Source organism: Lolium rigidum, chromosome 7 (genome assembly GCF_022539505.1).
Source record: "Lolium rigidum isolate FL_2022 chromosome 7, APGP_CSIRO_Lrig_0.1, whole genome shotgun sequence".
NCBI classification, from domain to species: domain Eukaryota; kingdom Viridiplantae; phylum Streptophyta; class Magnoliopsida; order Poales; family Poaceae; genus Lolium; species Lolium rigidum.
In genome coordinates, this window is record NC_061514.1 from 250023793 (window position 1) to 250033562 (window position 9770).

At 40.6% G+C, this 9770-nt stretch overlaps 1 pseudogene; it reads left to right on the forward strand.

The window, feature by feature from the left end:
• The first annotated feature begins 1022 nt into the window (after positions 1-1022).
• On the forward strand, positions 1023-4834 carry LOC124672625 (annotated as a pseudogene).
• Positions 4835-9770: the final 4936 nt, after the last annotated feature.

Genomic DNA, 9770 nt, shown 5'->3' on the forward strand with positions numbered 1-9770 from the left:
GCTTTCACCTATAGTTCAAATTTAAGTTTAATCGGCCCAGGCTCAAAAATAGTTCCATATATTGCTGCAAATCGAGATAAATCCTCAAACCTAGGAACTAGCCTTCCTATAAGGACTAATGCTTGCGAAAATTTGAATGATGGCAGTGTACACCTTCTGTTTGGTAGCCCCTTCACAAAATAACACACATATGGCCCTCTTTGTGCACTAATAAAATGTAAAATCATATTTGTATGTCATATAAATCATATAAGTTTCATACACTTGCTAGGAAAGTTTTTTGCTATGATGAGATGCACATCTTTGCCAAAAATAGGGCCATAATAATTAAGATTAGTTTGGATTTTGCATGTCAAATGTTTTCATTTAGGCAAAAAGCCAAGTGGACTCTAGTTCGCAAAGTTCTTTTCCATGACGAGATGCACACTCTGCCAAAAATATGGTCATGATGACTAAGTTAGATATGGATTTCGCATGCCACATGCTCACTTGGGTACAAAGCCAAGCAAACTCATACATGGTAACAAATATTGTGAAGGGTTCTTTTCTGAAACCTTCATATACATGTGTTTGTATTTTTATTAGCACTACATCACATAGGTTGACTCCGTGCGCAAGTTTTCCATTGTCTTTTTGAATTTCCATATGATAGATTAAAATTTGCCTCGAATTTGTTGATTCTTTTAAAGAGTACATACAAAGATAAAATAACCTAATAGTATAAGTTTATTTTATTACTTATAAATCTAGATTGTGTTGTGATCTTATCTATTGATAAAAGTCATACAAGCCTTTTACTTTTTTTCCAAAAAAAGAAGGGTTTCACATTTATTGTTTTCTAAAATAATACACATTAAAAGTGCCTGATTTAAATGATTTAAACAAGCAAACCATGCTATTAATGGATAGTAATAAATGTTGGATGCATCACCTTCAATATAAAAATCCAAGGAACCTGGATCGAAATAAACATCGACTGAAATACATTCCTAACCCTACAATTGATCCCCTAGACCGACCCCATGAATTTCCTTCTTTTCCTCCTCCAGCTTCTCGCCATCTCTCTCCCTTGCATTCCAATAACTGTTGCCGAACTGGTCTATGACATAGAAGGTAAGGAGCTAAGTAGCAAGGGAAACTACTACATCCTCCCAGCCAAACATTTGAGTGGTGGTGGCCTTACAACAAGCCCAAGTGGCTGGCTATGTCTGCATTTCGTGCTCCAGGAGCGCAACACCACTCTCCTTGGCACCCCCATGCGGTTTACGCCATTGCCGTGGAGAAGATCAACTAAGGAGCCGATCCGGCTCTCGAGCGATATCTGGATCGAGTTCCATGACCTTGATAGTTTCTGCGCAACAAGGCTAGATTGGCACCTCACCGATCGTTTGCCTCAGACTTTGTCAGGACGGCATCAGCTATTAGGTGCTGGCAACGAGGATGGTGGAAGGTCGTTTGGCGTCTTCCGAATCGAGAAAAATGGAGCGAACGTGACGGGATACAAGCTAATGGCGTGCGCCAAGAAAGATTCGTGCAACGATCTTGGCTTGTATGCATCTAAGGATAATACTTGGTTGGCTGTGAGCGATGAGCCGCTCATGGTTGTGTTTGTGAGGCAGACATCGTATTACTAGCGATGTGTGCAAACTCACAGTACCGATTCTCAAGCTCATGCTATGTTATGTACTATGATGATGCATAAGTTTCAATAAACGCAGAGAGTACTTTGTAGTGAATCTTATGATGACTTACCGTGGAACCGTTTCTCATAGTGTAATGCATGGCGACTCTTTAGCTAGAGTGCTAGACCCAACGCATTAACCTCTCCCAGCCACACTGATCAACAATATTTTCTCTCGTGTTCATAGCGTGGGGAAACATGCAAGAAAATATGAAGCTACAAACTGAAATTTAAATTCTCGGGCACACACATACAAAAAAGATCTTGATCAATTTCAGAGCATCTTTGCCTCAAGTTTCATAGCATGTATTCTGACAGCGATGGTACAAAGCGGAGATTCAGCAAAGCCTCACTATTGATCATCAAATTACTCATGCATGGTTTTCTCACCCTTTTTTCCATCCGTGTAGATATGAACAATCATGTAATTACTAGTTGACCTAGCAGAAATCTCGGCAGAATCTGCATTAGAATTTCACAACCATGCATGAGCCCCACTGTTTGGTTGACCCCTGCTGACCTCCCTTCTTTGGATCTTCGTCCTGGTTTGGCAATCATGCGTAAGGTTTCCGACTTCGAAAGAATAGAGTCGAGAGTGCCTTGCTATTTACCCAACCGCCCTTGGTAAGGGCAATCGTCCTGCTAGATTAGTTTTTTGAGGCTGAACAATATATAGGTTTCCCCAGTGTATATCTTTATTTTATTTTATATAAAGAAAGCATTTACATGGTACTAGTTTCTTGAGAAGAGAAACTGGCGGAGACCCTAAGCCCAAATGAAAACAAAAATCTATCTAAATGTCTCTACCCAAGCTGATATGCCATGAAAAAAACTATCTAAAGCTCTCTACCCAAACAGAGAACGCCAAAAATTAGCCATTTTCGTGTCCTCGATTCTATCCAAACAGATACAAATCATGTTTGAAATGCGTCGGGCCGCTCGAGATGCTCTAAGGGAACCACCGTCAGTCCAAGGAAGTAGCAACATGTGGTGGAGACCACCTCTTTTTTTGTCAATGGCTTGCGTGGCGACCGTGAAGTGGCTGTCAAGTGGCAGTTTCAGACGGCGATCATCGATGGGTTCCTACGGCATGCATATCTATGCCCCATGGTAGCAAATCCATGTTGTAAATAAACTTTTCATTAAAGTATTTTCAATTTAGAAAATCAAAAATATATTTATCCTTTTTATCTAATATATGTTGTCAACTCCAAATACCTATCTGTTTTGGGGCACCAAGAGAGATTTTAGTTTTATCTAGTTGTTAGTAGACAGAGATAAGACCTACATTCCCATTGGTTTGATGAACCCTCAGTTACCACACCAAGGAAAACAATTGGTACCTATCACTCAATGTTGTGAGATCCAACTTAATACATACTCCCTTCAATCTTATTAAATTGACGCAAAGTTGTAATGATCAGGAGCACGCAGTGCATTGTATTTGTGTCAATTAAAACAGGTCAAGGAATTTCATTGTGTCATAACTATCTTGATTCGCTTCACCACCAACTATGCCATCAGCACGGAGTGGCAACCGTCTGCCTCATCATTCATGAGGGTCACCCATCGACTGGTCTATAGAGCCGGTGGGAACAAAATTGAGAGAGAAAAAATCATCTAATATTATCAGTGTTTGTACATATCCATAGAAAGCTAAAATCGTCTGATATAATGAGTTTGTTTATTTTATAACTTATAAATCTAGATTGTGTTGTGGTCTTATCTATTGATAAAAAGCCTACCAGCTTTTACTTTTTTCCAAAAAAAAGAAGAAGGGTTATCATGTTTAATGTTTTCTAAATGAAGGAACATTAAAAGAAATGATTTAAATGAGGTAAACAAGAAATCAAGCAATTAAATGGATAGACATAAATGATGGATGTATCACCTTCAATATAAAAACCCAAGGAACTTGAATATGGAGAAACACCGACCAAAGACATTCCTAAGTTTACAGGTGACCTCGTAGATCAACCACATGAATTTCCTCCTTTTCCTCCTCCAGCTTCTCACCATCTCTCTCCCTTGCATTCCAAGAAATGTTGTCGAACTAGTCTATGACACAAAAGGTAAGGAGCTAACTAGAAAGCACAACTACTATATCCTCCCGGCCAAATGCCTAAGTGGCGGTGGCCTTACAACAATCTAGATTGGCGAAAAATGTCTCCATTTCGTGCTCCAGGAGCGCAACAGTACAAACCTCGGCACACCCCTGCGTTTGACACCATTGCCGTGGAAAAGATCAACTCAAGAGCTGATCCATTTGTCGAGCGACATCTGGCTTGAGTTCCATGACTTTGATGGTTTCGGTGCAACAATGCTAGATTGGCACCTCACCGATCATTCCCTGGAGACGTTATCATGTTTAATGTTTTCTAAAAGAAGGCACATTAAAAGAAATGATTTAAATGAGATAAACAACGAAATCATCCAATTAAATGGGTAGACATAAATGATGGATGCATCACCTTCAAACTTGAATATGGAGAAACACCGACCAAATATATTCCTAAGTTTACAGGTGACCCTGTAGATCGACGACATGAATTTCCTCCTTTTCCTCCTCCAGCTTCTCGCCATCTCTCTCCCTTGCATTCCAAGAAATGTTGCCGAACTAGTCTATGACACAGAAGGTAAGGAGATAACTAGCTAGCACCACTACTATATCCTCCCGGCCAAACGCCTAAGTGGTGGTGGCCTTACAACAATCCAGATTGGCGAACAATGTCTCCATTTCGTGCTCCAGGAGCGCAACAATACAAACCTCGGCACACCCCTGCGTTTGACACCATTACCATGGAAAATATCAACTCAGGAGCCGATCCAGTTGTCGAGCGACATCTGGATTAAGTTCCATGACCTTGATAGTTTATGCGCAACAATGCTAGATTGGCACCTCACCGATCGTTCCTGGAGACATTATCAGGAAGGCGTCAGCTATTAGCCGCTGGCAAGGAATGGGGTGGAAGGTCGTTCGGTGTGTTCCGAATCGAGAAATATGGAGCGGACGTGATGGGATACAAGCTAATGGTGTGCGCCAAGAAAGAGGCTTGCAAGGATCTGGGTGTGTATGCTTCCAAGGATAAGACCTGGTTGGCTGTGACTGATAAGTCGCTCATGGTTGTGTTTGTGAGGAAGACATCGTATTAGTATTAACGATGTGTGCAAACTCACATTACCGATTCTCAAGCTCATGTTATGTACTATGATGTAAATGTACTATGATGCATCAGTTTCAGTAAACGCAGAGAGTACTTTGTAGTGAATTTTACGATGACTTGCCTTGCAACCATTTATCAGTGTAATGGCTACTTTCTAACTAGACCAAACGCATTCACGTCTCCCGGCCACATTCATCAATAAGATTTCCTCGTATTCATAGCATGAGGAAACATGCAAGAAAATGTGAGGCTACAACTGAAATTCGAATTCTCACCTGCAAACACACAAAAAGATCTTGATCAATTTCATAGTATCTTCGCCTCAAATTGCACAACATGTATTCTGGCCACGAGGGTAACAAATTGGAGATTCAGCGAAAGCCTCTCTACTGATCTTCAAATTGTTCATGCATGGTTTTCTCGTGCTTTTTCTATCCGTGTAGCTATAAACAATCCTGTAAGTAATAATTGACCTAGCATAACTCTTGGCAATCTAAATCTGCATTCAGATGTCACAATCATGCATGATCCCGACTAAATATGCATTCGAATGTCACAGTCAGGCATGGAGGACCCCATAGGGAAAGGTAAGGCGGCTGCCCTACCTTATTTTTTATGGATAAAAACAACATATATATATATATATATGTATATATATATATATATATATACCAGCACTATTCTGCAACCAGTTGCAGAATAATATTCTGAGCACCGACTTGAACTTCTCTGGAGACAAGGTTGAACTTCCTGGATAAGAGGGTTGACCTTTCTGTCAGAACTTACCTGAACTTCTCATTTTTCTTCACAGCAACTGATTATACTACGATTTTCTCAACCATTTGTTGGAACTATGCAAATGATATACCGTTGGATAGATAATGAAAAACCGAAACTTTTTCATGTTCACAACTTTCGCAGATTCAGCATGGTTTAAATTTAATTTTGAAAATACGAAAACGCTTCTATATGGCCAGAAAACGAACTTTTTGTTTGATTTTCGAATCTCTTATCGGAAATGTACAAATGATATACCGTTGGATAGATAATGAAATTGCGCAACTTTTTCATGTTTTACGTTTTTTCAAAATCCTGACAGTTTTTGAACAATTTTGAAAATACCGAAATTCGGACGTACTTAAAAACGAGCAGACGGTAATTTGGATGATTTGTTCAAATGATATGGCGTTGGAAAGCTATGGACTAGGCGCAACTTTCTTATTCTAATTGTTTTCTCTAATTCCTTACAGTTTAAGAGAATATCTCGAATTACTGTCCGCCCGTTTTATGTGATGGGCACCGAATGGTTTTCCCCGCGATTTCCATGCGGTATATTTAAACAATGCAAATGATATACGGCTGGAAAGGTGTTCAAATGGCGCATATTTTTCGTACCTACCAATTTTGCCAAATCTGAATGGTTTGAAACTAATTTTAGAAGTTTTAGAATCATGTTTCCGGTATATTTTGTGGGATAACGATTTTAATTTGGTGGATTAGATCCATTTATTTGTTGTAAAATGTTGTAGGTAATGAAATTACACATATACTCTATCATATAAAGCTTTTGGTGACAATGATTGAAGTGTTTGGTGATCAAATCGATGAGATTTGCATAATAGATTTCCGCCCCGTAAAAACAGAGCATTGAACTTCCCTCGACACGAACATGCACTTCTAGGAAAATGTGATTGTACTTCTCGGTGCTGTTTCATGAAAGTGTTCAGTAAAATGACTAAGTTTCTCATACGGTGTTCGTTTGATGTCCACGACCACACAAAATGCTCAGCACAACCATGCGCATCTGAACTTCCCGCAACATGTCCTTGTACTTCTTGTCCTTCGTGATTGTACTTCCTGGAAATGTTTTGGTACTAGTGTGTTTTACAAAAACTAGCATGTGTGCTTCGAAATAATAATTTTAGATTGTCCCTATATTCTATTTAAGAGATTATGCATTTCCCGAATCTTAATATTTGAACTTCACAACGTTGCTATGTGAACTTATGTGGGGGTATTTTCTTCATGTAATTACCACTTGTACTTCCTATTGTATCTGGTTGTACTTCTTGGAATCACTACTCGTACTTCCTTGCAGATGACGGGATTATTTTGTTTTTTCTACATTTGAACTTTGTCGGGTTTCTTATACTTCCTATATTAAGTGGGTGTAGTTCTGATGTCGAATGGTTGTACTTCTCATTCTCAAGTATATGAACTTCCTTACGGGTGATGGGATTATTATTGTTTTTTGCTATGTGAACTTATGTGGGGGTATTTTCTTTGAACACTTTTAATTCATGTAATTACCGATTGTACTTCCTGTTGTCTCCGCCTGTACTTCTCGGAGTCACTGCTCGTACTTCCTCGTGGATGACGGGATTATTTTGTTTTTTCTACATTTGGACTTTGTCGGGTTTCTTGTACTTCCAATATTAAGTGGGTGTATTGCTCGTGTCGAATCGTTGTACTTCTCATTATCAAGTATATGAACTTCCTTACGGGTGATGGGATTATTATTGTTTTTTTCTATGTGAACTTATGTGGGGGTATTTTCTTTGAACACTTTAAATTCATGTAATCATCGCTTGTACTTCATGTTGTCCTCCGCATGTACTTCTCAGAATCACTACTCGTACTTCCTCGCAGATGACAGAATTATTTTGTTTTTTCTACATTTGGATTTGGTCGGTTTTCTTGTACTTCCTATATAATGTGGGTGTACTGCTCGTGTCGACTGGTTGTACTTCTCATCGTCAAGTATATAAAATTCCATGCACGTGACGGGATTTTTTCTACATCGGAATTTAGTCGTTTTTGTTGCACTTCCTATATTAAGTGGGTGCACTGCCCTCAATTTTTTCACGACGGGTTCTGAAGTTCCGAAACTGAAATATTGTACTTACCAACATCAATACTTGTACTTTCCGCTCTCATATTTTGTACTTCCCTATTAGGGATTTTAATATTGTTTTTAGCACTTCACACGGTTCGTTAGTTGCGGACTATCAATTTTTTTCTTGTAGTGTCGATATAAAAGAAGTGCACCGTCCTACAACACTTGTACTTCATAAGTCATTTGTTCTTTTCTCTTGTTAGTCACACTGCCTTTTTTAGGGTACGTGTACTTACTGTATCTAATAGTTGTACTGCCTGAAATAAATATGCAGCTGAACTATGTACTAGAAAATGAGAAAAAGTTATTTGCAGCAAAAACTAAAAATGTTCATTGAAATGCAGGTGTAGCGGTACTAGACAGAGGGGGTGCTGCTAGCAGCAGCGCCACATGCTCTGTTAGGAGATAGAGAGCAGCGTCAGCGTCCAATAGAATAAATCATTTCCATGAGAAAGAGATAGCGAGTTGTGGCAGAAGCTAGTGCCAGAACGTGTTAGACTAGATGTAGCAGCTCCCCAATAACCACAACGCGCACGCGAGAAGCAACAACCTGTCAAGGTATATAATCTGTCTAGCTTTCGACACTACAACATCCAGAATCTGAAGACGACCAGCTCTGAAGACATGAGTACATTATCGAGTCGATGACAAATGTTCTTGAAGATGCCCAGCCCAGCTCTGGCTGCCGGCGCTAATGTACGCCACTTCGCTGCGGCCGGCAATGATCATCATTGAAGAGGTGGCGCAGTGCCTACACGGGCACTCGCAGTGGCATGAGTCGAGGAGGCGTGCGGGTCAGCCGCCGAGGTATGGTCGCCGGAATCGTTGACACGCTCGGGTCGGCTGCTGGGGATTGGCCGTGAGGCATCGCCAAGAATGCATCATCAAAACAAAAATCGAGCTAGACTATTTTCAGCTCCCACGAGACAAAGCAAAAAAATTACACTGCCGATCTTCAAGTATGTGTATTGCTCGAAATAGAATGATTGAACTTCCAGAAAGTTCAACTCGCACGCACCTAGGTTGATTGCTTTGGGCACCCATGGCGTGGAAGGTGGAAACACACAGAGGGGCGGCATCACACGGGTCATGGGCGGTGATGGCGCGCGATTCAGGGGCGGCCGTGCGCGGGTAGAGGGGCGGCAGCGCGGGTCATAGGAGCAACCACGTGCGGGTCAGGGCTAGAAGCGCGCAAGTCGAGGGGCGTGCGATCTTCGGGGAAGACGGGAACCGCCGGCATAGGAGACCGAAGTATATCTGGATAAAGCTGAGTAAATTAATTTGAATTAGAGGGAGTATCTAGTTTTCTTTGCAGCTACATGATCATTTAGCAAAAGCTAACAAGGTTGGTTCTCAACAGGATAGACTGACGGCAAGAAAGCTCTCAAAAGGATGGAGTCCTCGCCGAGATTTTTTCCGTGGAGCTCACGATTGCGTGCTTGCTGTGGTCACAAGCTGCACATTTGTTAAAAAATTAACATTAATCCAAGAGAAAATCAACATTTGCAGACAATAAAATATGTAAACTGCAGAAAAAATCAAAAAAGTGATGCAAATAGTGTCTAGTTCTGCTTCTGCCAGACTTGCTTCAGGCGACTGCAAGAAGCACCCACGGCAAGGAGGGACATAGCAAAATTGGTAAATAAATAAATGAAGAGTCGCGGATCAATCGATCACAATTCTTTGCCCATTTGAACTGCCATCACAAGCCTGATTTGATTTTATCAGTCGGTGCTTTGAAACAATTCACTCGTCTAAACTGGATCCGTTAAATAAAAAGACTCATCTGAACTGGCTAATTCATCAAGCTTGGCATCATTGCTGGGTCTTCGCTCTTCCCAATTCCCTGATCTTCAGTGATCTCCATTGGCACTTGCACTTCCTAGTACCATACTTCTGCATTTATTTACCATGTACTGTACCTGCAAACTGGCATCGAGTAGGCCTATTTGGACTTCAGACCTTTTCTTCTTTAGTGCTCTTCTCATTGAATCTATCTGTACTGCCCTAAACTTATTATTCTGATTAC